Source organism: Urocampus carinirostris, chromosome 13 (genome assembly GCF_059441175.1).
Source record: "Urocampus carinirostris isolate Australia breed hairy pipefish chromosome 13, RoL_Ucar_1.0, whole genome shotgun sequence".
Taxonomy (NCBI): Eukaryota; Metazoa; Chordata; class Actinopteri; order Syngnathiformes; family Syngnathidae; genus Urocampus; species Urocampus carinirostris.
Window position 1 is genome coordinate 35,193,085 of NC_142361.1, and position 25,857 is coordinate 35,218,941.

At 42.2% G+C, this 25,857-nt stretch overlaps 1 protein-coding gene across 1 annotated transcript in view; it reads left to right on the plus strand.

The window, feature by feature from the left end:
* The window catches only part of slc24a3 (solute carrier family 24 member 3), a 131,797-nt gene that overhangs the window by 55,317 nt on the left and 50,623 nt on the right, over positions 1-25,857 (plus strand). The gene's annotated exons all lie outside the window — the stretch shown is intronic.

Sequence of the window (25,857 nt, forward strand, 5' to 3'; positions counted from 1 at the left end):
GCTCGTTTTACTGCTTCGGATTCTCACATTTTGACTTTCTGCTTATTCCGAGGCTAACTTAAGTTGGAGCATGCAGTTAAGGGCAGGTTATGTAGCATATTTTTCAATCGTTTTGATATAAATGTTTTCTTACTTTTGGGATTTTTGTACTGTGTTCACAGTAGTGGGTATTTACTGGTGTTCAGCAGTGTTCATTTTAGCTGTGAAAAGTGATGGGTCCCAGGGACTCGCATTCTCAAAAATCTATGGGTCCCAACAGAGATCTATGGGTCCCCAAAATTTAGTGTTATCGGGGTTGAAATTGTAACTCGGCGATCGCTAGGTGGAAAAAGTGAGACAGAAGACCGGCACGGAAAAACAGGAAGTCAGAGGCAGACGGGATTGATGCCAGATACACGAGCAGATACCGGACAGACGGGATCATTACTGGACAGGGCGAGCTAGACGGGATCGATACCGGATACTGGAGCAAGATACTAGACAGGACGAGACAGACCGGATCGATACCGGATACTGGCGCAAGATATTGGACAGGATGAGACAGGCGGGATCAATACCGGACACTGGAGACTGGAGTCAGATATCAGAGTAACGAGACAGACGGGATCGATACCAGATACACGAGCCGATACTGGATAGACAGGATCGATACCTGACAGGACGGGAGAGACAGGATCAATACCGGGCAGGATACACAAGCAGGATACCGGACAGAGTCAAAATACACGTCTTGCGGGTGTAGAGGTTCGTTGACGGACCAACAAAGGGTGAGTGAGAGCAATGAGCTCAAATAGGAGGGAAGCCAATCAGGCAACCAGGCGCAGCTGGCGCCAAACGGGCGGGGCCAATTGAGGGCAATGTGCAACCGTGACAATTTCTGTCGGTAGGAATTTCATTCTGGCTTGCAGGATTCATATGATTTTCTGTTCGGACCCCTTAAACGTGCCATCGAGACCCAAATAAAACAAACTGCACTGTTTAAGACGTGACATATCATCCCCGGTCGACATTGCTCGGAGTAAAATTAGTTTCATGCATGGTAATGCTTTTTTTCCGAACAGTACCCGTGCGGCCGTGATCCATTATTCCCGGTCCATTAGTGCCCGCAGAGCACCTGTTTAAAATGTATATATTGGGTTGACTCCTATTTTTTACAAGAAAAAGCAATGGATCTGGTCCTCACTCCCTTGTTGTACAACTTTTGACACTGGTGTTGTCTTTTCTCTCAGTGCGCACCATTGTGTAGTTCCCCTGGCACAAAGCAAGTGAGTGTTTTCCATGTGGGATCCCCGAACAAGGCTGATATCCTGCCAAGCATTCTCTTGTTCTCATATTAAACAACAGCAAACATGAATTGCATTCACCGACACAAAAGCACACAAACACACACACTCACACACAATATTTTCTAGTTTCAACTACCGTATTTTCCGCACTATAAGGCGCACCATGTTATAAGGCGCACCTTCAATGAATGATATATTTTAAAACTTTTTCCATACATAAGGCGCACCGCATTATAAGGCGCTACAGTAGAGGCCGTAGTTACATTATGCAACCATTAGATGGTGCTGCGCTAAAAGGAATGTCAACAAAACAGTCAGATAGGTCAGTCAAACTTTATTAATAGATAACAAACAAGCTTTCCACAACTCCATTCACTCCCAAAATGAATAAACAGCCGTTTTATTATTTTCTCTGAGGTAAAGCATTTTCGTGACACATTTTTTTCCTCTTTGGACAACAGCAAGGCATAACATTTTACTTTTCCTCCATTTAGTCAACACGCAAAAAAACGTCTGATACTGTTATGGTAAATGAAACGTTAGTGCAATTGCAATATAGTGACACTCGTAATGTGCAAAAACAATAACAAGTGCAAAACAATAACAATAAAGCAATAACATAATAACTGTAAAATGTAAAACGTAAACACACAAAAGAAAAACATAAAGCTCACTCTATCAGCTCCTCATCTACGAATCCCTCGAATTCTTCTTCTGCAGTGTTCGAATTGAGTTCCCGTGCCAGGGCTGTTGCCTTCATTCGAATAGTGATTGTACTGACACTTCTAGTGTCCTCTAACTGTGGTCATCTCGCTTTATTGCCACGGAAACTTTGTTTAGTCTTCTTTACTTGGCGCAGCTCATCCTCATGCTTCCTCCACTTCCGCACCATCGATTCACTAATGTTAAACTCTCTCGCTGCTGCTCTATTCCCGTGTTCTACTGCGTGACTGATCGCCTTGAGTTTAAACTCTGCGTTGTAAGCGTGTCTCTTAATAGGAGCCATTTCAGGGACTTTATACAAACGCACAAATAAAAGAGAATCGTTGTTTAATATTTCCCAGTATGCACAGCGCACTTCTTCTTCTACGCGAAAAATGGAGTCGGTGGCTGCTTACCGTAAGTTGCGAGACCTGTCGCGGCTCAATATTGATCCATATATAAGGCCCACCGGATTATAAGGCGCATAGTCAGCTTTAAAAAAAAAAATGATTTTAGGTGCGCCTTATAGTGCGGAAAATACGGTACTCTGACTTTAATGCATTACGGCATAGTCATTTTGTTTTGTCTTTGAAAACATTAATTTCAGTGATGGGGATGCTTCCTAGTTTTTCTGCATTAAAAAGAACGTTTTCAAAGTCATCCCGTGCTTTACCCGCATGCCTTTGACCTCTTTTCAATCCATTTCTATAATGTTCCTGAAGCACTTCCTGTTTTCTTTCTCTGTGCTTTTTCTTTCACCGTTTAAGGGTGACTCAATGGTTCAATTTGATGTCATCTAACATTTTTGTGCACACACATACACTTTTAATGAGATCCATTATTTTCGGATAGATTTTAGTCCATAGCAGGGGTGGGCAACTATTCAGAGTCAGAAGCATCGTTGGAATAAAAAAATTGGCTAAGGCAGGGGTGTCAAACTCATTTTAACTCGGGGGCCACAGGATAGAACAAACATTCTGTCGGGGGCCGGATTAGTAGATTAAAGAGAAAGAATAAGAGAGATAAAGAAATAAGAGAAAGAGGGAGGGAAAAGGAGAGAGGGCGTAACAAAGAAAGAAAAAAGAGAGAGAGGGAGAGAGCGTGAGAAACAAAAGATGAAAAGTCGTGAGAGAGGGGGAAAAGAAAGAAAGAAATCCAAAGAGAAATAGAAAGACAGAAGGAGAGAAAAGAGAAAAGAAAGCGCAAAGGGTATGAAGAGAGAAAGAGAAAAGAGAGAAAAGGAAAAAAGGAGGTTAGAGCAAAAGAGGTTAAAAGACACAGAGAGAGAGAAAGAGACAAAGAGCAACAAAGGAAGAGAAAAAGAGAGACACAGAGAGTGAAAGAGACAGAGACAGAGTGGGAGAAAAGGGGTGGGTCTGCCGTCTGTTGTGGTTCTGACAGTAATGGTGCAGCTTATAATCAGGTGCGCTCTATAGTCCGGAATTTACAGTATGTTGTATAAAGAAGATAAGAAAAAAAGGAAGTATAAAGGAAAAAAATGAAAAAAGACAGGTTTGTGGATATCCCTTTAATCAGTATATTACCAACAATAATTGAATGCAGAAAATGAATTCATAATTTGAATAAGAAAATGTATTATTCTACTTACCGTATTTTCCGCACTATAGGGCGCACCGGGTCATAGGGCGCACCCCCAAAAAATAGTTTTTGGTCCTATATCTTCCATACATAAGGCGCACCGGATTATAAGGCGCTACAATGGGAACGTCGACAAAACAGTCAGATGATTCAGTCAAACTTATTACCCCCTTAACATTCCCAAAGCTTGCAAAGAAGCAAATACGTGTCGTAGACACGTGCGGAGGCGGTTTCCGTAAGATGTCACTCAAATGCATCGTTTCATCATTCGGAAGGTTAAAGTCTTGGGATTCAAGAAATGCCAACCATTCCTTAGTTTCTATTTTCTTTTTCGCTCGCAACCTTACTGTGCATATGACAATAAACACTTGGAATTGAGTTGAATTCACTCAACTCATCACAGCAACATCAAGATCGTTCTAAAACAAGATACCGGGAAAATATAAAGCCGCATAACTCACCTAAGTTCTCACGTTCAATAATGATACGCAACCATGGTCTTCTTACAACCGTGAGTGAAGTAAATCCAGGAGAGTAGAATATTTACAAATACAGACTAATGAAACATGTTTCTTTATGGCGTACTTAAGCAAGCTAGCTACGCCATTGCTAAACTCGGCCAATTGCAGGGTTTGTTTTGGCAATCTAGCCAAATCCGAGACTCCGAATAACTTCAGCCAATAGCAATCGATTTAACGGATGATTGACACATTGGTTAGCCAATGAAACGCTGGTATATAAATCCCAGCATACACCGCGGACTTGCTACGCCATTGCTAAACTCGGCCGATTGCAGGGTTTGTTTTGGCCATCTAGCCAATCCGAGGCTCCGAATAACTTCAGCCAATAGTGATCAATTCAAATGATGATTGACACATTGGTTAGCCAATGAAACGCCGGTATATAAATCCCAGCATACACCGCGGACTACTCCACGTCCGGGGTAAAATCGAGTCGGCGGCTGTTGCGTAAGTTGCGAGACCTTGCGAATTTAATATTGAGCCATATATAAGGCGCACTGTGTTATAAGGCGCATGGTCAGCTTTTGAAAAAAATTAAGACTTTTAGGTGCGCCTTATAGTGCGGAAAATACGGTAATTCTATTTGCATGTATTTTTCCCTTCTACAGTGAATGTCTACTTCATTTTTTAAGTATATATAACAAAACACATGTACAATATAACATGTTCAACTACATAAATAAACAGGTTTGAAAAAAAATTATGGTGTAAGATTATTTAGTATTTTGTAAGGGAAAATATGACAGTTTGTAAGGGCATGGAGCCTTGGAGGTATGGTTTCGGGAGTTTTCACCCGAATACAACAGAGCGAAAATAGGTGCCTTTTTAGCTCTGTTGTTTGGCCTAAAAACACGAAGCAGCGATGCCGGGACCCGTGACAAGCGCTGGCCCCAAAATAGGCCTCAAAATAGGCCCCTTTTGTCAAAATGTATAAAAAAGCTTGCAACTCTGATCCTGCACTACACAGCGACGGTGCGGCGGTGCAGTGATGAGAAAGGGAAAGGTTGGATTTCTTTTTCTATAGCTCTATTTTTATGGTCTGCGTGAGTCACAGCTGTGGCTGTAGCTTTGAAATTTTCTGAACCGTTTGTCCATCTTTTGCCCAGTATCGAGAATTGTTGGTTTGTCTTCAGGGTTGGGTAGGGTTACTTTAACTGGATTACTTTCAATCACTTTTGGATGACTCCAATACCAAATATGCTAATAAAAGACAAAAGAAACTAAATATGGGCAGCACGGCGGCGCAGTGGTTAGCGCATGTGCGGCACAGTTCATGTCTTGGGAACCTCCTGCGTGGGTTCAAATCCAGCTCCAGACTTCCTGTGCGGAGATTGTATGTTCTCCCCGTGCTTGCGTGGGTTTCCTCCGGGCACTCCGGTTTCCTCCCACATTCCAAAAACATGCATATCAGGTGAATTGGCCGGTCCAAATTGTCCCTAGGTGTGAATGAGCGAGTGAGTTGTCTGTCCCCGTGTGCCCTGCGATTGGCTGGCAACCAGTTCAGGGTGTCCCCTGCCCACTGCCCGATGATTGCTGGGATGGGCTCCAGCACCCCCGCGACCCTACTGAGGATAAGCGGTGTAGCTAATGAGATGAGATGAGAGAAACTAAATATGAATCAAATGATGACTCACAACACGTGGTAAGCTTTCTCTCCTGGCTTTGATCTCTTTGATCTCCGGCAAAACGAACATAAAATGTGACGGAAACAAAATGAAAAAGTAATCAAGTTAAAGTAACCCTACCAGGGTTGGGTAGGGTTACTTTAACTGGATTACTTTCAATTACTTTTGGATTACTCCAATACCAAATATGCTAATAAAAAACAAAAGAAACTAAATATGAATCAAATGATGACTCACAACACGTGGTAAGCTTTCTCTCCTGGCTTTGATCTCTTTGATCTCCGGCAAAACGAACATAAAATGTGACGGAAACAAAATGAAAAAGTAATCAAGTTAAAGTAACCCTACCAGGGTTGGGTAGGGTTACTTTAACTGGATTACTTTCAATTACTTTTGGATTACTCCAATACCAAATATGCTAATAAAAAACAAAAGAAACTAAATATGAATCAAATGATGACTCACAACACGTGGTAAGCTTTCTCTCCTGGCTTTGATCTCTTTGATCTCCGGCAAAACGAACATAAAATGTGACGGAAACAAAATGAAAAAGTAATCAAGTTAAAGTAACCCTACCAGGGTTGGGTAGGGTTACTTTAACTGGATTACTTTCAATTACTTTTGGATTACTCCAATACCAAATATGCTAATAAAAAACAAAAGAAACTAAATATGAATCAAATGATGACTCACAACACGTGGTAAGCTTTCTCTCCTGGCTTTGATCTCTTTGATCTCCGGCAAAACGAACATAAAATGCGACAGAAACAAAATGAAAATAAATCCAAACAGCTTGCCAACATCATTTTTGCCGTTCCGTGTATTCCGTTACTCCCCAATCCTGCACAAAATGTAGTCATTTGATTCATATTTAGTTTATTTTGTCTTTTATTAGCATATTTGGTATTGAAGTAATCCAAAAGTAATTTAAAGTAATCCAGTTAAAGTAACTCTACCCAACCCTGTTTGCCTTGAGGAGACATCTCTTAAACTTGTGGATGAACTCAGCTTTGATGATGCAATATGAAGATGCAATTTTACCAATGTGTTTTTTGCTTATATTTGGCCTTTGCAAGATTGATGGATGGAGGCAGGCAAAAATTCTGTGATATTTTTGCAGATTAAATAAAGTTTTTTGGGTTTCATTTTAGGCATTTAATTGTAATCAGTGTTCCCTCTAAGCGCACTGCTCGCACATTCTCAGCGCACAAGAAAATCGAGCCAGCGCACAAAAATGAGGGCTCAGAATTACTAATTAAGAAGCAACTTAAGTCAAAGTTACAGTGCATGAAGGTCAAAATACACGGGTTCCCCTGACGTTGTGTCCTCAATGCCGTATTTTGAAGTCGAGTCGAAGTGGAACGAAGTTGAGTAAAGTTAGTAGAGAACCGGCTTCTTCGGCTTGGCTCACTAACAGGAACCGGCTCTTTCGAGTCCTAAACGGCTCTTCAGGTTGTTTTTGCTTCTTTTATCCCAACATGACCGAATATTATGAAAAATTATGCACAAAATGACTTAAAGGAAGGGGGGAATAGAACCAAAAAAAAATACCAAAATGAAAAAGTAGTGACAAGCTGAGAAGAAAAGAAACAAAAGGAATAGAAAAAAAAGTAAGAAAAATTTAGAAAAAGGCCAGAAAAAAAGAAAAGAATGACATGTAGGAAAAAAGTAAATAGAGAACAAATGAAAAAAGTAACAGCTCAGAAAAAATAAACACAATGAGATTTTTTTAAAGGAATTTAAAAAAAAGTAGAAAAAACACGGAAAAAAGAAGAAAAAGTTTGTGTTGCATTCAAATAATTTGCAATTAATCAAGTGAATCTTGTTGCCAACATTGTACTTCCACTAAAAATGTGATTAAGTACAGTTCTGTATCTTACAACCGAGTCAATAAGCCCCCAAAAATGTTATTATGCGACAAAATATACCAGGAAATAAAAAGAAATGGATATCTTGTGAAAGAATTGTAAGAACAAACAACGTTTGTAGGCCGTACAACCTTTGCAATCGTACATGAGTCAATTCATTCAAAAGAGAAAAATCATTTTGCATTGCCGGAAACTCACTTTGGACATGGTTGATAATTAATTATCTTGCCACACTTTGGATTATGGTTGCGCACTGTTGTTTCAAGCGTTGCTCACCGACTTTGTGTAAACGCTCAGACCCGTAAGGAAAATTACAGGGAACATTGATTGTAATGGTTTTTCAATTCTTCCAGGTTAGGATTAATGACAGTGGTTATTGTTACAGAATATCCTGTGCACAAATGATTCTCACCTTAGAACCCTGAGCATTTATACTTGAGTTAATTCGAATTATCATCATCATTACCATTATGGACAAAATTGGATCATTAAGAGATCCACACTGAAATTCTGCAGTAAAGGGGATGTTTCTGCACGAGCAAATATCGGACAGATGGGGTCGATACCGGACTGGACGGGACGGACAGGATTGATATCAAAACTGGATATCGAAATTAAACAGGACAAACTAGACAGGAACCAAAACTGGAGAAAATAATCAACAGGACAAAAATAGATGGGAACGATACTGGACAGGAAACACAGGCAGGGAACCAGACAGAGTCAAAACCCACGTCTTGCACGGGCGGAGCCAATTGGGTGCCATGGCAACAGTAACAAAACACCGTGAAGACGTCTGGAAGGATTTATGACCCTCTTCGAAACTGGAGAACGATATTAAACAGGACAAAATAGACGGGAACAATACCAGACAGGAAACACAAGCAGGAAACCGGACAGAGTCTAAACCCATGTCCTTCGTTGACGGACTGACAAAAGGTGAGTGAGAGCACTGAGCTTAAATAGGAGGGAAGACAATCAGTCAACGAGCCGCAGCTGGTGCCAAATGGGCGGGGCCAATTGAGCCCCATTGGCAACCGTGACATAAGTGGGATCAAGAACGACCCCATGAGTTGTTATTCTTCAAAGACTTTTAAAAATAAAAGTTGTAATACTGTCATATTCCAAGTGTTCCTCATAAAACATTTGTATGACATGATGCCATTAGTAATTTTTTTCCCCCACTAATAATCGACCCCACTCATGGAAGGGTGTATGTGTCAAGAACCAGAACAGGATCAGGACCCAATCGCGTGACGTTCTCACACAAGCCTTTTATTTTACGGGAAATGGGGAGTCATGCATGCTAGGCAGCAGTCTGGCGTGAAATGATAGGAAGCCAGAGGCCGACGAGATCGATACCCATTGTCCGAGTTGATATCAGACAAAAGGAATCGATAACGGACATGACGGGACCGACAGGACAGATAATGAAACAGGATATGGAAAATGAACAGGATAAACTAGACGGGAACGAAAAACTGGAGAAAATAATAAACAGGACAAAAATAGACGGAAACAAAACTGGAAACCAAAATTAAACAGGACAAAATAAACGGGATTAACACCGGACAGGAAATACCAACATGAACAGGACTGAGTCGAAACCCAAGTCTTGCGGGGCATAAGTTCGATGACGGACTGACAAAGGAAAAATGAGAAAGATGGAAAGCCAATCTGTCAATGAGCCGTAGCTGGCGCCACACGGGCGGGGCCAATTGGGCGCCATGGCAACCGTGAAAGTTTGAGCTGGTAGGTCATGCATCCAGGGGTTAAATACTGACAAAAAAACAAAACTAGCACAGAAAATGCAATGATCTTTTCTGAGAAATCGCAATTAGGTTTTTTTTCCCCCAAAACTTAGTTTAGCTCTGAGGTGGAATCAAAACTTTAGTGTTGACATTCGTTTACTGATCTGGCCAGCCTAAGAACAAAGTTTTAATTGGGCCCCAGAGCTAAACTGAGTTTGACCATCCCTGAACTGCATGATACAGTGACATCTAGTGGTCAAATAATACACGCTGACCTTTTAAGCATGAAACAATGCAGCTTTATCTTTAACAATATCATATAAAACATGTTTCTATTGAGGTTTTTCAATGACTATTCAGTTAAAACATGAAAAACAAAGTTAAGTATTTTGCTGGGTACTGAATTGTAATTCTTGAGAAGTAAAGAAATGGTATTATGTGCGACCATGTATGTAAAATGAGAGTAGACATTTCGGAACCATTGTGCTGATGAGGCAGATCCATTTTTTTACCTTTGAGAAGGGACTCTCATCCCCTTGCTGCCATGGAAACCAATAAACTGGGTCACCTGTGTATAGACTGCATGTATGTTTACTTATTGCAATGTGGCAGTAGTGTTGCTCAACGTTGCTTAGAAATCTCGTTTGCAGTGGATATAAAAAAACAGGGCCCCAAAAGAGAACCCTGTGGGACACCATTTGTGATGCTACACATAATTACACTGGACTAAAATGTGGTTTTATTTAAGGTTGCAAAATGTTGCTTATAAATCCCATTCCCAATAGAAAAAGGGGGCCCCGGAAAGAGCCTTGTGGGACACCATTTACCAGTTCTTCTACACATACTTATTTGGGACTCAAATATTATGATCATTTAGAAACACCTCTTCATAAGTAGGGACTAAAATCGTAATTTTAATGAATATGGCTAAGCATTGCTTAGAAATCCTATTTGTTGTTTGTATGTATACTGTATGTATACATTATATATTATATATATATATATATATATATATATATATATATATATATAGATAGATAGATAGATAGATAGATAGAGAGAGAGAGAGAGAGAGAGAGAGAGAGAGAGAGAGAGAGAGAGAGAGAGAGAGAGAGAGAGACCTATTCATAAGTAGGAACAAAAACAGTTTTAATCAATTTTGCTAAACATTGCTCAGAAATCCTGTTTGCAGTGAAAAGAAACAAACAGGGCCTCAAAAAAGAGCCCTGTGGGACTCCATTTAACAGTGATGTTACACATAAATAAATGGGATTCATATTTAATGGTAATTGAGCAAGAAGTCTCCATTGGTAAATAGGAACTAAAATAGAGGTTTTGATATTGCTAAACATTGCTTAGAAATCATGTCTGCAGTAAACATATATGTATGTTCTGTATATTGCAGTATTTGTAATATTCTGGGTGTGGATTGTGTTTTGTGCGTAAAAGTACAGTGTGCAATACTATCTTCCGCTCTTAAATGTTTAAAGATTGGATTGTATAGTTAAATAGAATTTAACAACAAAAAAACAAGTGCACTACCAATAATGTCCACTTGGTGTTGCAGAGGAGCCAACTAAATCAAAATCTACACTCAGAGCAAACAAACAAGAAATTTCCTTATCTGCCTAAAAGATGCCATTAAAGACTGTGGATGTACTTGTTATGTTTTCAATGTATCATATCCCTTTCTATGTTTCTGTGGCGTCGTACTGCTAGACTTCTTCTTGTGACATTCAAGACTCTTTAAGTCCAGCGGGGATGCTACCTTTTGAAAACGGAAAAACTTGATCTGACGGACCTCAGACAGTTATTTTGGGAAAAGGTCAGGGACCAAGATAATACAATTTAATTGAGGTGACACCCAATTTTCATAGCGACGCCATGGAGCTATTAAAATGATGCTGGATGTGTGAACTCAGTAAGAGGTATCACAGCAGATGAGATAGAAATCCTATCAACACATTTTTCATTTGTATTTATTTGATTAAAAGTGCTATGTCCATGTGTTACAATTAACAATTCGGTGGATGCCATTGTAAACATGAAAAAGGCTGATATGAAAAATGAATTTGATTTATCCGGCGCTACTAGGGGTTGGAATTGGGGATTTGGTCACCTAATGACTCCCAACACATCAGTTGGGTTGAGCGAGGGGGCTGGGAACCCCCTCCTCTGTAACAGTGTCCCAGAAAGAGTCAGAAATGTGAGTGTTGATTTGCAAACAATGATATTTAAGAGATCATTTCGAAATACCCAAAGCTGGTGGTGATTATCAAACAAGTAGATAGATAGATAGATAGATAGATAGATAGATAGATAGATAGATAGATAGATAGATAGATAGATAGATAGATAGATAGATAGATAGATAGATAGATAGATAGATAAATGTCTGGATAGATAGATAGATAGATAGATAGATAGATAGATAGATAGATAGATAGATAGATAGATAGATAGATAGATAGATAGATAGATAGATAGATAGATAGATAGATAGATAGATAGATAGATAGATAGATAAATGTCTGGATAGATAGATAGATAGATAGATAGATAGATAGATAGATAGATAGATAGATAGATAGATAGATAGATAGATAGATAGATAGATAGATAGATAGATAGATAGATAGATAGATAGATAGATAGATAGATAGATAGATAGATAGATAGATAGATAGATAGATAGATAGATAGATAGATAGAATATTTTGCCCAAGAAGTATTTTAATAACTAGTCAAGGCATGTTTATTTGTGACACCCTTAATCACAAGGAGTCTCAAAGGAGTCTCAGACCACAGATTATTGCAAACCACAGACTATTATGACACCATCCCCTGATCTTAAACCTACATGAGGGCAAGGAAAAACTCAAAAACCTCAACATGAGGAAAATGAAGAAATCTTGAGAAGGGACCGCACATGAGGTAATCCTGTTTACAGGATGACCAGGCTTCATAAACTATAGAATAGAAGTGTGTTTTAAGCCTAGATTCAAACAATTCCACTGAGGTTGCGGATCGAATCTCAAGAGGGAAGAGCATTCCACAGCACCGGGGCCCGAATGAAGAATGCTCTCGAACCTGTGGTTTTCTTCTTGGCTCTTGGGAGTAGACAAGCATTTTCAGAGCGAAAGCTCCGGACCGGAACATAGGGGGGAAACTAAATCTGCAAGAGATGAGGGAACAAGTCTATGCATGATTTAGTATACTATGAACAGAACCTTCAAATCACATCTTAAGCTAACAGGGAGCCAATGCAGGTTAGCTAAAATCGGGGTCATGTGATCAAACTTTCTTGTCTTTGTTAAAAGCCTCGCTGCAGCATTTTGTACCCGCTGAAGGCTCTTGATTTTGGACTTTGGGGGACCGGAGAGTAGTGCATTACAGTAATCGAGACAGTAGGTAACAAACGCATGAATTATAATCCCCGCATCCGACTGGGACAGCATAGGGCGAATTTTAGCAATGTTGAGAAGATGGAAGAAAGCTGTTCTAGTAATATTCTTAACGTGTGTTTGAAAGGACAGATTAGTGTCAAATGTGACACCTAAATTCGATCGAGTGTGCGCGCATTCCTCTCCTCCACAATAAATTGTGAGTAACGTTACGCGATTGGGTTCTTATTCCTGTTTCCTGTCCTGGTTCTTGACCACACAATGCTTTATTGAGGGATCGAGGAAGTCAGGGCGAGAGGCAAAAGACAGCGATCTGGTGCTCGCTGGGCAGGAGGAGCGGGAAGCCCTCACGAACGAAGCGTGAACGGAGACCAGCACAAGTCGGGTAGCTGGGACGAGCGGGAAGCCAGGGATTGATACAGGAAATGGAATCGGGCAGGATACAGGTGGCTGGGACAGGAGAACAGAGCTTGGATCGGGGATGATACAGGAAACAGAATTGGGCAGGATACGGGTAGCCGGGACAGGAGAACAGAGTTACTCTGGGTAAAACTTAAATATATGTTGGGTGGGGTTCATTGTTTAAAATTGATTAAAAATCATTATTGTCCAGACAGACTGATCATATCGTGTTTTTTTTTGGGAGAGGTGCATCGTGGATGTTTTTTCAGCCAAGTACCCAAGTCAGTATTTCGGTAAAATATTTGAAAACAATAAAAAGATTAAAAGGGCAGCACGGCGGCGCAGTGGTTAGCGTGTGTGCGGCACAGTTCTAAGGTCTTGGGAACCTCCTGTGTGGGTTCAAATCCAGCTACCGGACTTCCTGTGCGGAGTTTGTATGTTCTCCCCGTGCTTGCGGGCACTTCGGTTTCCTCCCACATTCCAAAGACATTTCAGGTGGATAGGCTGGTTCAAATTGTCCCTAGGTGTGAATGAGAGCGCGAGTTGTCTGTCCCTGTGTGCCCTGCGATTGGCTGGCAACCAGTTCTGGGTGTCCCCTGCCCACTGCCCGATGATTGCTGAGATGGGCTCCAGCACCCCCGCGACCCTACTGAGGATAAGCGGTGCAGCTAATGAGATGAGATGAGAAAAATATTAGAAAATAAAGAAAATAAATGTCAGGTTAATTGGCCGGTTTGAATTGTCCCTAGTGACAATTTCTGCAAAGGTGGCAGGAAACCTGAGTGCCCGGAGGAAACCGAAGCAGGCACGGGGAGAACATGCAAACTCCACACGGGGAAGCTGTTGTAGCTGGACTTGAACCCTGAACCTCTGCACCGTGGGGCTGTGCGCTAACCACCCATGCACTCCTGTGAATTCCATCGATTGACCTGTTTGGCATCTCTCATCTGCTCCGTGGCAGCCAAAAGTGGTGAATAAATGAACAAAATTAATGAAAAGATTTGGGAGATTAAGAAAAAAAAATGAGATTGAAGAAAAAAAAATTCTTTCTTTTACTGCTTGGTTTATTCATGCCTTTTAACGCTAAGCTGCTCAAAATGACTACGCTGTAACAAGCTAATTCGTGTGTGCTTTGGTGGTTTCCAAAAATTAAGGATCATAGTACAGTGGAACCTTTCGACCATAATCCGTTCCAGAACCCTGTTCGAAAACCGATTTGTTGGATCACCGAAATCATTTTTCCCATTAAAAATAATGTAAATCGTTTGAATCCGTTACAACACCCTGAATGTTTACCTTGAATGTTTAACGTAAACATGAAGCTAACCCAGGCTAATCGTACATCCGCGTTATCGTAATCTTCCGTACGAAAGATTACGCTAACATGAACGTGTGAAAATAAAAAAATCAGGTAGTTTACAAGTCATTTAGCACCCGGGTCTCCACAACAAGTGGTGAGCCGTTCATTGGAAAGGGGGCTGCGTTCCAACACCCTCAATGTTGGGCTCCGTTCCAACACCCTGAATGTTTACCTTGAATGTTCAACGTAAACATAAAGCTAACCCAGGCTAATCGTACGTTCGCGTTATCGTAATCTTCCGTACAAAAGATTACGCTAACATGAACGTGTAAAAATAAAAAAAAAGGATAAAGAAAAGTATTATGAATAGGATTTCTTACCTTTGTGGTGGTCAGCAGAAGGCGCAGGTGGACGGTGGGGAGAGGGATGGAGAAGGAAGGAAAATGATTGCTCCTTCATATTTTGCTATTATTTCTTTCTTAAATGCAATAGTTGCACGCACTACTTTTCTTTTTTCACCTGTAGCAACTTTGCTGCTTCCACTGACTTTCTTCGGAGGCATAATTAGGGGCTAAAACACTTCCTACACCTATATTAAAAGCGTTCGATTTTTTGACCGAACAGCGAAGCGAGAATTTCTCGAAATTTTTCTGTCGGACTCCGATTTGTTCGAACCGAGAGGCGTTCGAAAACCGGGGTTCCACAGTATTCTTATTCTTACTTCTCTATTTACTTTGGAGGACTGAAATGAAATGAAGTGCAGCGGGTAGGGGAAGAGGATGATGTCATCCATTTTTTTTCTCGATTGTGCGGATAAAAAGAAAAGATGGTATCAGGCTGTGGATAAAAGCAACATTTATGGCAAAGTAACATGCTGTATGACATTTGTTGGTGTGTGTGTGCTGTGATGGGATTAAAACCATGTCCATCTGTTTTGGCATGCTAGTCTAAATGTATGAAGAGGACACAAGCTAATGTATTGGGGTTTAGAGCTTGCATTTGAGGACTTCAATACATATTGATATCTCATCTCATCTCATCTCATTAGCTGCACCGCTTATCCGCAGTAGGGTCACAGGGGTGCTGGAGCCCATCCCAGCAATCATCGGGCGGTGGGCAGGGGACACAGGGACAGACAACTTGCTCGCTCATTCACACCTAGGGACAATCTGGACCGGCCAATCTACCTGAAATGCATGTCTTTGAAATGTGGGAGGAAACCGGAGTGCCCGGAGGAAACCCACGCAAGCACGGGGAGAACATACAAACTCTGTACAGTAAGTCCGGTAGCTGGATTTGAACCCACACCGGAGGTTCCCAAGACCTTAGAACTGTGCCGCACTAACCACTGCGCCGCCGTGCTGCCCACATATTGATATCATCTCATCTCATCAGCCATTCCGCTTATCCTCATTAGGGTCGCGGGGGGGGGGGCTGGAGCCCATCCCAGCCATCTCCGGGCAGTGGGCAGGGGACACCCTGAACTGGTTGCCAGCCAATCGCAGGGCACACAGGGACAGACAACTCATTCGCTCATTCACACCTAGGGACAATTTGGACCGGCCGATTCACCTGAAATGCATGTTTTTGGAACGTGGGAGGAAACCGGAGTGCCCGGAGGAAACCCACGCACGCACGGGGAGAACATACAAACTCCGCACAGGAAGTCTGGAGCTGGATTTGAACCCACGACAGGTTCCCATGACATGAACTGTGCCGCACAAGCGCTAACCACTGCGCCGCCGTGTTGCCCACATATTGACATCATACTCTTAAAATTAAGATAATATACCTATTAGATTTACCTGTTTATTTTATTTTTGTGGACGGCCTTCCTTCGAGCTGACGTACCGACTTACTGACAGAAAATGCGAGAGCGAGAGAAAACCAAATACCGCTTTAAATTAGTGAAGGTTTATTTTGGGGGTGGGTGGAGGGGCAGTTCACCAAAGCCTTGCAGAGAGCAGACAGAGAGGAGTGACGGAGAGCGAGAAGGAGTGACAGAGCGAGAATGAGTGACAGAGAGAGCGAGAAGGAGTGTGTGTGTGTGAGAGAGAGAGAGAAGGTGGGAAAGGGAGAGAGAAGATGTGAGAGAGAGAAAGGAGTGAGACGATCACAAGGTGTGAGAGAGAGTGTGAGAAGGGTTGCAAGAAAGAGATGTATTCAGAAAGAGAGCAAGAAGGAGAGAGAGAGAGAGAGAGAGAAGGAGTGCGAGAGAGAGTAAGAAGGGGTGAGGGAGAGGGAGAGACAGAGCAAAAGGAGTAAGAAAGAGAGAGAGAGAGCAAGAGGGAGTGAGAGAGAGAGAAATTGAGAAGAGAAGAGGAAGAGAGCAAGGAGGGTGGGAGGAAGGTATAGACACAGAGAGAGAGAGAGAGAGAGAAAGAAGGTGTGAACGGGAGAGAGAAGATGTGAGAGAGAGAGAAGAGTGAGAGAGTGAGAGAGGGTGTGAGAGAGAGTGTGAGAAGGGTTGAAAGAAAGATAGAGATGTATTTAGAAAGATAGCAAGAAGGAGAGAGAGAGAGAAGAAGTGAGAGAGAGAGAAGGAGTGAGAGAGAGCAAGAAGGGGTGAGGGAGAGAGAGAGCAAAACGAGTAATAAAGAGAGAGAGAGTGAGCAAGAAGGAGTGAGAGAGAGAAATTTGAGAAGAGAAGAGGAAGAGAGCAAGGAGGATGGGAAGGAGAGACAGAGAGAAAACAACAGAGGAAAACAGCAAGGAGGATTGGAGAGAGAGATAGACAGAGAGAGAGAGAGAGAGAGAGAGAGAGAGAGAGAGAGAGAGAGAGAGAGAGAGAGAGAGAGAGAGAAGGTGTGAAAGGGAGAGAGAAGATGTGAGAGAGAGAGAGGAGTGAGAGAGTGAGGGAAGTTGTGAGAGAGTGTGAGAAGGGTTGAAAGAATGAGAGAGATGTATTTAGAAAGATGGTAAGTAGTAGAGAGAGATAAACAGAGAGAGAGAGAGAGAGAAGGTGTGAAAGGGAGAGAGAAGATGTGAGAGAGAGAGAGGAGTGAGAGAGTGAAGGAAGTTGTGAGAGAGTGTGAGAAGGGTTGAAAGAAAGAGAGAGATGTATTTAGAAAGATTGATTGAAAGGAGTGAGAGAGAGCAAGAAGGGGTGAGAGAGAGAGAGAGCAAAAGGAGTAAGAAAGAGAGAGAGAGAGAGCAAGAAGGAGTGAGAAAGAGAAATTGAGAATGGAAGAAGAAGAGAGCAAGGAGGGTGGGCGGGAGAGACAGAGAGAGAACAACAGAGGAAAACAGCAAGGAGGATTGGAGAGAGAGATAGACAGAGGGAGAGAGAGAGAGAAAGAGAGAGAGAAGGTGTGAAAGGGAGAGAGAAGATGTGAGAGAGAGGAGTGAGAGAGTGAGAGAAGGTCCGAGAGAGAAAGTGAGAAGGGTTGAAAGAAAGAGAGAGGTGGATTGAGAAAAATAGCCAGAAGGAGAGAGAGAGAGAAGGAGTGAGAGAGAGAGAAAGGAGTGAGAGAGTGAGGGATAGTGTGAGAGTGTGAGAAGGGTTGAAAGAAAGAGAGAGAGATGTATTTAGAAAGATAGCAAGAAGGAGAAAGAGAGAAAGAGTGAGAGAGAGAAAAGGAGTGAGAGACAGAAGGAGTGAGAGATAGAGCAAGAAGGGGTGAGGTAGAGAGGGGGAGCAAAATGAGTAAGAAAGACAGAAGGAGTGAGAGATAGAGCAAGAAGGGGTGAGGTAGAGAGGGGGAGCAAAATGAGTAAGAAAGACAGAGAGAGCAAGGAGTGAGAGAGAGAGAAGGAATAAGAGAGAGAGCAAGAAAGGGTGAGGGAGGGAAAGAGAGCAAAAGGAGTAAGAAAGAGAGAGAGAGAGAAAGCAAGAAGGAGTGAGAGAGAGAAATTGAGAAGAGAAGAGCAAGAGAGCAAGGAGGATGGGAGGGAGAGACAGAGAGAGAACAACAGAGGAAAACAGCAAGGAGGATTAGAGAGAGCGATAGACAGAAAAAGGAGTGAGAGAGTGAGAGAAGGTGTGAGAGAGAAGGTGAGAAGGGTTGAAAGAAAGAGAGAGATGGATTGAGAAAGATAGCAAGAAGGAGAGAGAGAAAGAGAGGAGTGAGAGAGAGAGGAGTGAGAGAGAGAGCAAAAAGGGGTGAAGGAGAGAGAGAGCAAAATAAGAAAAGAAAGAGAGAGAGAGATAGAGGAAGAAGGAGTGAGAGAGAGAGAAAGAGGGAGAGAGTACAAAGGAGTCAGAAGAAGAGAGAGAAAGAGAGCAAAAGAGTGAGAACGACAGAGGAAGAGAGCAATGAAGATGGGAGACAGAGACAGAGAGGAATAGAGAAGGAAAGAGAGAGAGAAATTGAATTTCAAAGTACTAATATATTTATAATATGTACATTATATCATTATATTTATATTGTTTTATCCTTCTCAGCGAGACGTAGAACAAAGGCAGAGCAGTGTCCACTCACAATACAGTATGAAAAGATGCTATGATATGAATATACACTGAAGTTCTCATATATTTATAATATGTACATTACATTATTATATTTATATTTTTCATCCTTCTCAGCGAGATGTAGAACAAAGGCAGAGCGGTGTCCACTCACAATACAGTATGAAAAGATGCTATGATATGAATATGCTATATATCTATAATTTTTACATTATATTATTATATTTATATTTTTTACACTTGTTATTTCAGGTGACACAGTACAAAAACGGGGAATAATAAGACCCAGGCCTTAACAGGTCGTAATCTGATTTCTTGCAGCCTTCCTGATTAAATGCCACTATTAGCATGTAACCTTTAGCTCGGAGCTAGCAAACGATGACACAAACCCTCAGCTGACATCTTTCAGTATGTGGTTTTTGCCATCTGCATCACAATGATGCCCCCGCTGTCAATCATATTACCCGAGACGGACGCGTGCAAGACGGGAAAGTAGATTCTAACTCTGGTCTCTCGTGTTCACACGCCGGATTGCTCACTCGTAGGCTTTCCGGGAGGTGTGATTTATTTCTCCCCTCTCGAGTTTTTCTCCCGGTGATCCGTCTTCTGCTGCAGGGTTCCCGAAGATCTGTGAGTCAGAAATAGATTCATTCCTTCGGTGTGAGTTTTTTCGTGGCGCGGGAGCTCCTGGGAGACGGGAGATGGTCTTATTCGGAGTTCAGAGAGAGAGGGATACTATTACTAACTAGGTTAATCATGCAGTCAGTGGTAATTTGTTATTTTGGTTATAGGAGTGAATGTTTGGAGCCCTGGTTCTCAAATGGTTCAACATCAGGAACCATCATCCCACTTTAAATGGCAAGGTGCGACACAAATCAAGGAAACATATTCACTTTTCAACTGTAAGTGCAGTTTGAAGCAGATTTAGTGTCACGACCAGAAGAAGCAGGAGATCCAAATACATAATGTTTCACACATGTCATGGTTGCCATGGCGCCCAATTGGTCCCCGCCGTGCGGCACCAGGTTCTGTCACGGTTGCCACGGCGCCCAATTGGCCCCGCCCATTAACACCAGTTGAAACGCGTTGACAGATTGCTGACGGACTGCTTGCGAGTTGCCTGGTGTGAGAGCGTCTGCAAAACTCCTGCTAGACTCTGCGTGATATGCCAAGACCTGTTAATATGCTTGGGTTTGATCCTGTTTTATTTTCAACCCGATTTGTTTGATTTTGACCACTCCTTTGTTCTGATCTCGATTTACTTCCGCGACCATCGATCCCCGGATCGAGTGTGCGCGCATTCCTCTCCTCCACAATAAATTGTGAGTAACGTTACGCGATTGGGTTCTCATTCCTGTTTCCTGTCCTGGTTCGTGACAACACAATGCTTTTTTGAGGGATCGGGGAAGTCAGGGCGAGAGGGAAAAGACAGTAATCTGGTGCTCGATGGGAGATCAGAACAAGTCGGGTAGCCGGGACGAGCGGGGAGCCAGGGATCGATACAGGAAACGGAATCGGGCAGGATACGGGTATCCGGAACTGGAGAACAGAGCTTGGATCGGGGATCGATATTGGAAACAGAATTGGGCAGGATACAGGCAGTTGGGACAGGAGAACAGAGCTTGGATCGGGGATCAGAACAAGTCGGGTAGCCGGGACGAGCGGGAAGCCAGGGATCGATACTGGAAACGGAATCGGGCAGGATACAGGTAGCTGGGACAGGAGAACATAGATTGGATCGGGGATCGATACAGGAAACAGAATCGGGCAGGATATGGGTAGCTGGGACAGGAGAACATAGATTGGATCAGGGATCGATATTGGAAACAGAATCGGGCAGGATACAGGCAGTTGGGACAGGAGAACAGAGCTTGGATTGGGGATTGATACAGGAAACAGAATCAGGCAGGATACGGGTAGCCAGGGCAGGAGAACAGAGCTTGGATCGGGGATTGATACAGGAAACCGAATCGGGCAGGATACGGGTGGCCGGGACAGGAGAACAGAGCTTGGATCGGGGATTGATACAGGAAACAGAATTTGACAGGATACGGGTAGCCGGGACAGGAGAACGGAGATTGGATCGGGGATTCATAAAGGAAACGGAGTCGGGTAGGATACAGGTATCTGGAACTGGAGAACAGAGCTTGGATCGGGGATCGATATTGGAAACAGAATCGGGCAGGATACAGGCAGTTGGGACAGGAGAACAGAGCTTGGATTGGGGATTGATACAGGAAACAGAATCAGGCAGGATACGGGTAGCCAGGGCAGGAGAACAGAGCTTGGATCGGGGATTGATACAGGAAACCGAATCGGGCAGGATACGGGTGGCCGGGACAGGAGAACGGAGCTTGGATCGGGGATCAGAACAAGTCGGGTAGCCGGGATGAGCGGGAAGCCAGGGATCGATACTTGAAACGGAATCGGGCAGGATACAGGTAGCTGGGACAGGAGAACATAGATTGGATCGGGGATCGATACAGGAAACAGAATCGGGCAGGATATGGGTAGCTGGGACAGGAGAACATAGACTGGATCGGGGATCGATACAGGAAACAGAATTGGGCAGGATACGGGACAGGTGAACAGAGCTTGGATCGGCGATCGATCCAGGAAACAAATGGGAGCCAGAGTCAAAAGTGCTTGCCTTGCATGCACTGAAGTTCGCTGGCGGACTGACCAGGAGTGAACGAGAATGACTTGCTTAAATAGGAGTAGGACTAATAAGGGAACGAGTGTCAGCTGGGGCTGAACGAGTGCAGTTAAGGGCAAACCGACTATTTGCCTGTTTGACCCGCTTCCGGGTTCGCTGATTAAAGGTCTTTTTGGGGTCCTTGGACCTTCAGTTCTAAATATTACAGACATATCACTCTCCTCAGGTGTAGTTCCAGCGGCTTTTAAGTCTGCTGTTATTAAACCCACACCGAAAGGACACATTGTTTTGTATATCTTTAGCTTAGCATCTCTGACAGAAATTTCGGACCACTTTAAGAATCTATTTTATTGCGATGCAACTGCAAGGAGATCATCATAGAACTCACCCTTCACCCATTCACCGAGCAGCTAATTGTGTCCTAGAGCTGCAGACACCGAAGGGAACTTTTAATAACCGAATAGAGCGTAGGCCAAACTGCATTTTCTCCGTTTGTGTAGAAATGATGTCTCTTTTCTCGTTAAGCAATTTTCGAGTGCAATTACAGTCCAAAGACGACTACATTTGTCTCACAAACGGAGCTTATGTGCCGTCTTTCTACTCTACTCGTTTTATTTCATTCCATGGAATTTGGTGTGTTAGGTAATGCCACCCACATACTTTGAAGTACCGTATTTTCCGCACTATAAGGCGCACCTAAAAGTCTTAATTTTTTTCAAAAGCTGACCATGCGCCTTATAATACAGTGCGCCTTATATATGGATCAATATTAAGTCGCAAAGTCTTGCAACTAATGCAAGCAGCCGCCGACTAGATTTTCCCCCGAACGCGAAGTAGTCCGCGGTGTATGCTGGGATTTATATACCGGCGTTTCATTGGCTAACCAATGTGTCAATCATCATTTGAATCGATCACTATTGGCTAAAGTTATCCGGAGGTAAAGGGGGCGGATCCTTTTTATCATTTACAGGCTCACATAGGCTAAAGGGGCAAGACAAACCCTGCAATTGGCTGAAAAAGATGTGTCAATCATCAGTTGAATCGATCACTATTGGCTAAAGTTATTCGGAGGTAAAGGGGGCGGATCCTTTTTAATCATTTACAGGCTCGCATAGGCTAAAGGGGCAAAACAAAGCCTGCAATTGGCCGAAAAAGATGAATGTGAATAGCATGTTGGGTGGAACTACGGCATAGAGGAAACAGTATTTTACTATTCTGTACTGTATTTGTAACTATTTTACTCTCCTGGATTCACTACACTCACGGATATAAGAGGACCATGGTTGAACATTATTGTTGAACACAACGACTTCGGTGAGCTACTCCGGCTATATATTTTCCCAGTATCTTGTTTCAGAGTGATATCGATGTTTCTGTGATGGGTCTTTTTTTAAATTAAACTGAATGCCAAGTGTTTATTGTCATATGCACAGTAAAGTTGCGAGCGAAAAAGAAAATAGAAACTAAGGAATGGTTGGCATTTCTTGAATCCCAAGACTTTAACCTTCCGAATGATATTTGGAACGATGCAATTGAGTGACATCGCACGGACACCGCATCCGCACGTGTCTACGACACGTATTTGCCTCTTTGCAAGCTTTCAGAATGTTAAGGGGGTAATCAGTTGGACTGAACCATCTGACTGTTTTGTCGACGTTCCCATTGTAGCGCCTTATAATCCGGTGCGCCTTATGTATGGAAGATATAGGACCAAAAACTATTTTTTGGGGGTGCGCCCTATAGTGCGGAAAATACGGTACTTGTGGTATAAAATAAATGCAACCTTATGCAATCGCACACTTTCAAAGTGGAAAAATCTTGCAAAAAATACAACCTTGGAAACAGAAATCCTTTTGTGGAGATGTCTCGGAGCTCGCTTTTGTGCACAGGCCGCCGAGTTCTCCGTGTTTTTATCTTAAGGTCTTCAGCTCAGGTGAAGGAAATGAAGGTCACTATACATTAATAGATGAACCTCTGTGACACTATTTAGTCTTTATTTTCTACGCTTCACTTTTGCTTCCTTGAACGATGCTGAGATGCACAAATGGATGAATAAGTTGTTCTTTTGAAATGTTGTGGATGGCTTTTAAACAACTTTACTTCTAAAGGGAAAGCGTTTGCCTCAAAATAATGTAGGCTGCTGGTGTTCACAGTGAAGCTTAAGTGGCTGATTCAAAGCAATTTACTTGTTTATAAGACAGGGTTGGGTAGGGTTACTTTAACTGGATTACTTTCAATTGCTTTTGGATGACTCCAATACCAAATATGCTAATAAAAGACAAAAAGAAACTAAATATGAATAAAATGATGACTCACAACACGCGGTAAGCTTTCTCTCCTGGCTTTGATCTCTTTGATCTCCGGCAAAACTAACATCAAATGCGACAGAAACAAAATGAAAATAAATCCTAACAGCCTGCCAACATCATTTTTCTGTTAATCCCCAAGTTTGTACAAAATTTAGTAATTTTATTCATATTTAGTTTATTTTGTCTTTTATTAGCATATTTGGTATTGGAGTAATCCAAAAGTTTTGAAAGTAATCAAGTTAAAGTAACCCTACCCAACCCTGTTATAGGACTATGTTTTGCCTATACAAAAAGGAGAATTAAAATCTCATAACCAGGGAACACATTTTTTAGACCCTCTAATTTACTACTGCTTTGTCTTCATTGGGGCGGCAGTAGCTCAGGAGGTAGAGCGAGTGTTTAGGGATTAAGGGATCCCAGTTCGAATCCCGGCTTGTCCGTGTTACATGCCGAAGTGTCCTTGGGTAAGACACTGAACCCCCAATAAGCAGGTTAGCGCCTTACATGGCTGCACAGATCACGGCCGCTATTGGGAAATGTGAAGCACAATGTAAAGCGCTTTGGGAAGTCTTGACTTGAAAACCGCTATATAAATGCAGATCATTTCATTTCATTTCATTTACTTGAATGTTTTTCCTTCATTTGTGGTCAACCATTTATTTGTTGCGACCATTCGGAGAATGAGACCAAATCTCTCTGCAACAACAAGTAAGAAGATTGTTTCAGATTTAACACTATGTTTGTGTCTGATTGGCTCCCTGTCACTATTTGAACCCAGTCCTGTCTGTCTCCTGTTGTCAGTCCGTCTGCGAACCTCAGTGAATAATAGGCAAGCTTTTTTCGACCCTGACTCCCACCTGTCCCGTTTTTTGCTCCTGTCTGTCTCTGGCTATGACCTGTTTTGCCTCGTCTGTTACGACCTCTTTTTGTCCCCGACTACGTCTACTCTCCCGTTTTGGCTTACAACTCGCTTCTGACCCCGACCACGCCTCGCTCTCCCAGTCCCGGCTGCCGACCCGTTTTTCCTTCCCTGACACCGCCATCGCTCGCTAAGGAAGATCCATTTCCGTGTATGGATCACAATCCGAGTACAAAAGCGTCTTGCTTGTGGACTCAGCCCTTCCTCTTTCCTTCAATAAAACTTGTGAGAAACGTAACGCAATTGGGTCCTGTTTCCGTTCCGGTCCTGACAGTTTGCTGGTTCTTGGGAATAAGCGTTTTTTCTCTGTACAAGTGAATATCCTCAAATCGACTAGTATTATAGCGGGAAACTTTCTTTTTGTGCTAGTAACTTCCCGACTTTCAATGGTCGAAAACTCCCAGAATCTCCAGCGTCTTCCCCTCCCCTTTTTTTCCTATCATTAATTCTCTGTGTTAATAAATTGTGTGTACTATTTCAATCTGCCTTTTTCATTGAATCCGTTTCTGGGGGATTAGTAATTCATATCAGAACTCAAAGAACTCGAAATTCGGTTACTCATTGCAATAAAGAATCATTTGTTTCAATCCTAACAACTTTCAAAATTTAAGCTAATGCACTGTGTCACATAAGCGTTTAAAACTTTTGTTTTAGTTTCGCATTTAGTGTATATTTTCTTTACCTGTATTTTTTAAATGGATTGAAATAAAAAAAAGCTGTCTATCAAATCAATAGATTAATCACAAAAGTAATCATTATAATAATGTATTTGATTCTTGAAATAATAATTGGTTGCAGCGCTACAAAATTGTAAGATTCATCCAGTACGACAGATTCAATAAAAATATTATATTTTTTCTTTGAACACATATATTACCTCACACACCAAATTCCTAGAATATACCTTTGATTTGTCTACCCTTATTAGTAAATCTAATCATTTTTTGATTTTTTTATAGTGCATTTTGGTCACTTGGAGTCTCCGTAGTTTGTGTTCTTCCTTGTGCTTTTCAGCACTCGTTTTAGTTTGCACTCAACTAGGGTTGTCCAAACGTTTCAGAAAGTAGGTCAGATTTGGTAAGCTGAAAATGTGTGAGGGCGGACTAT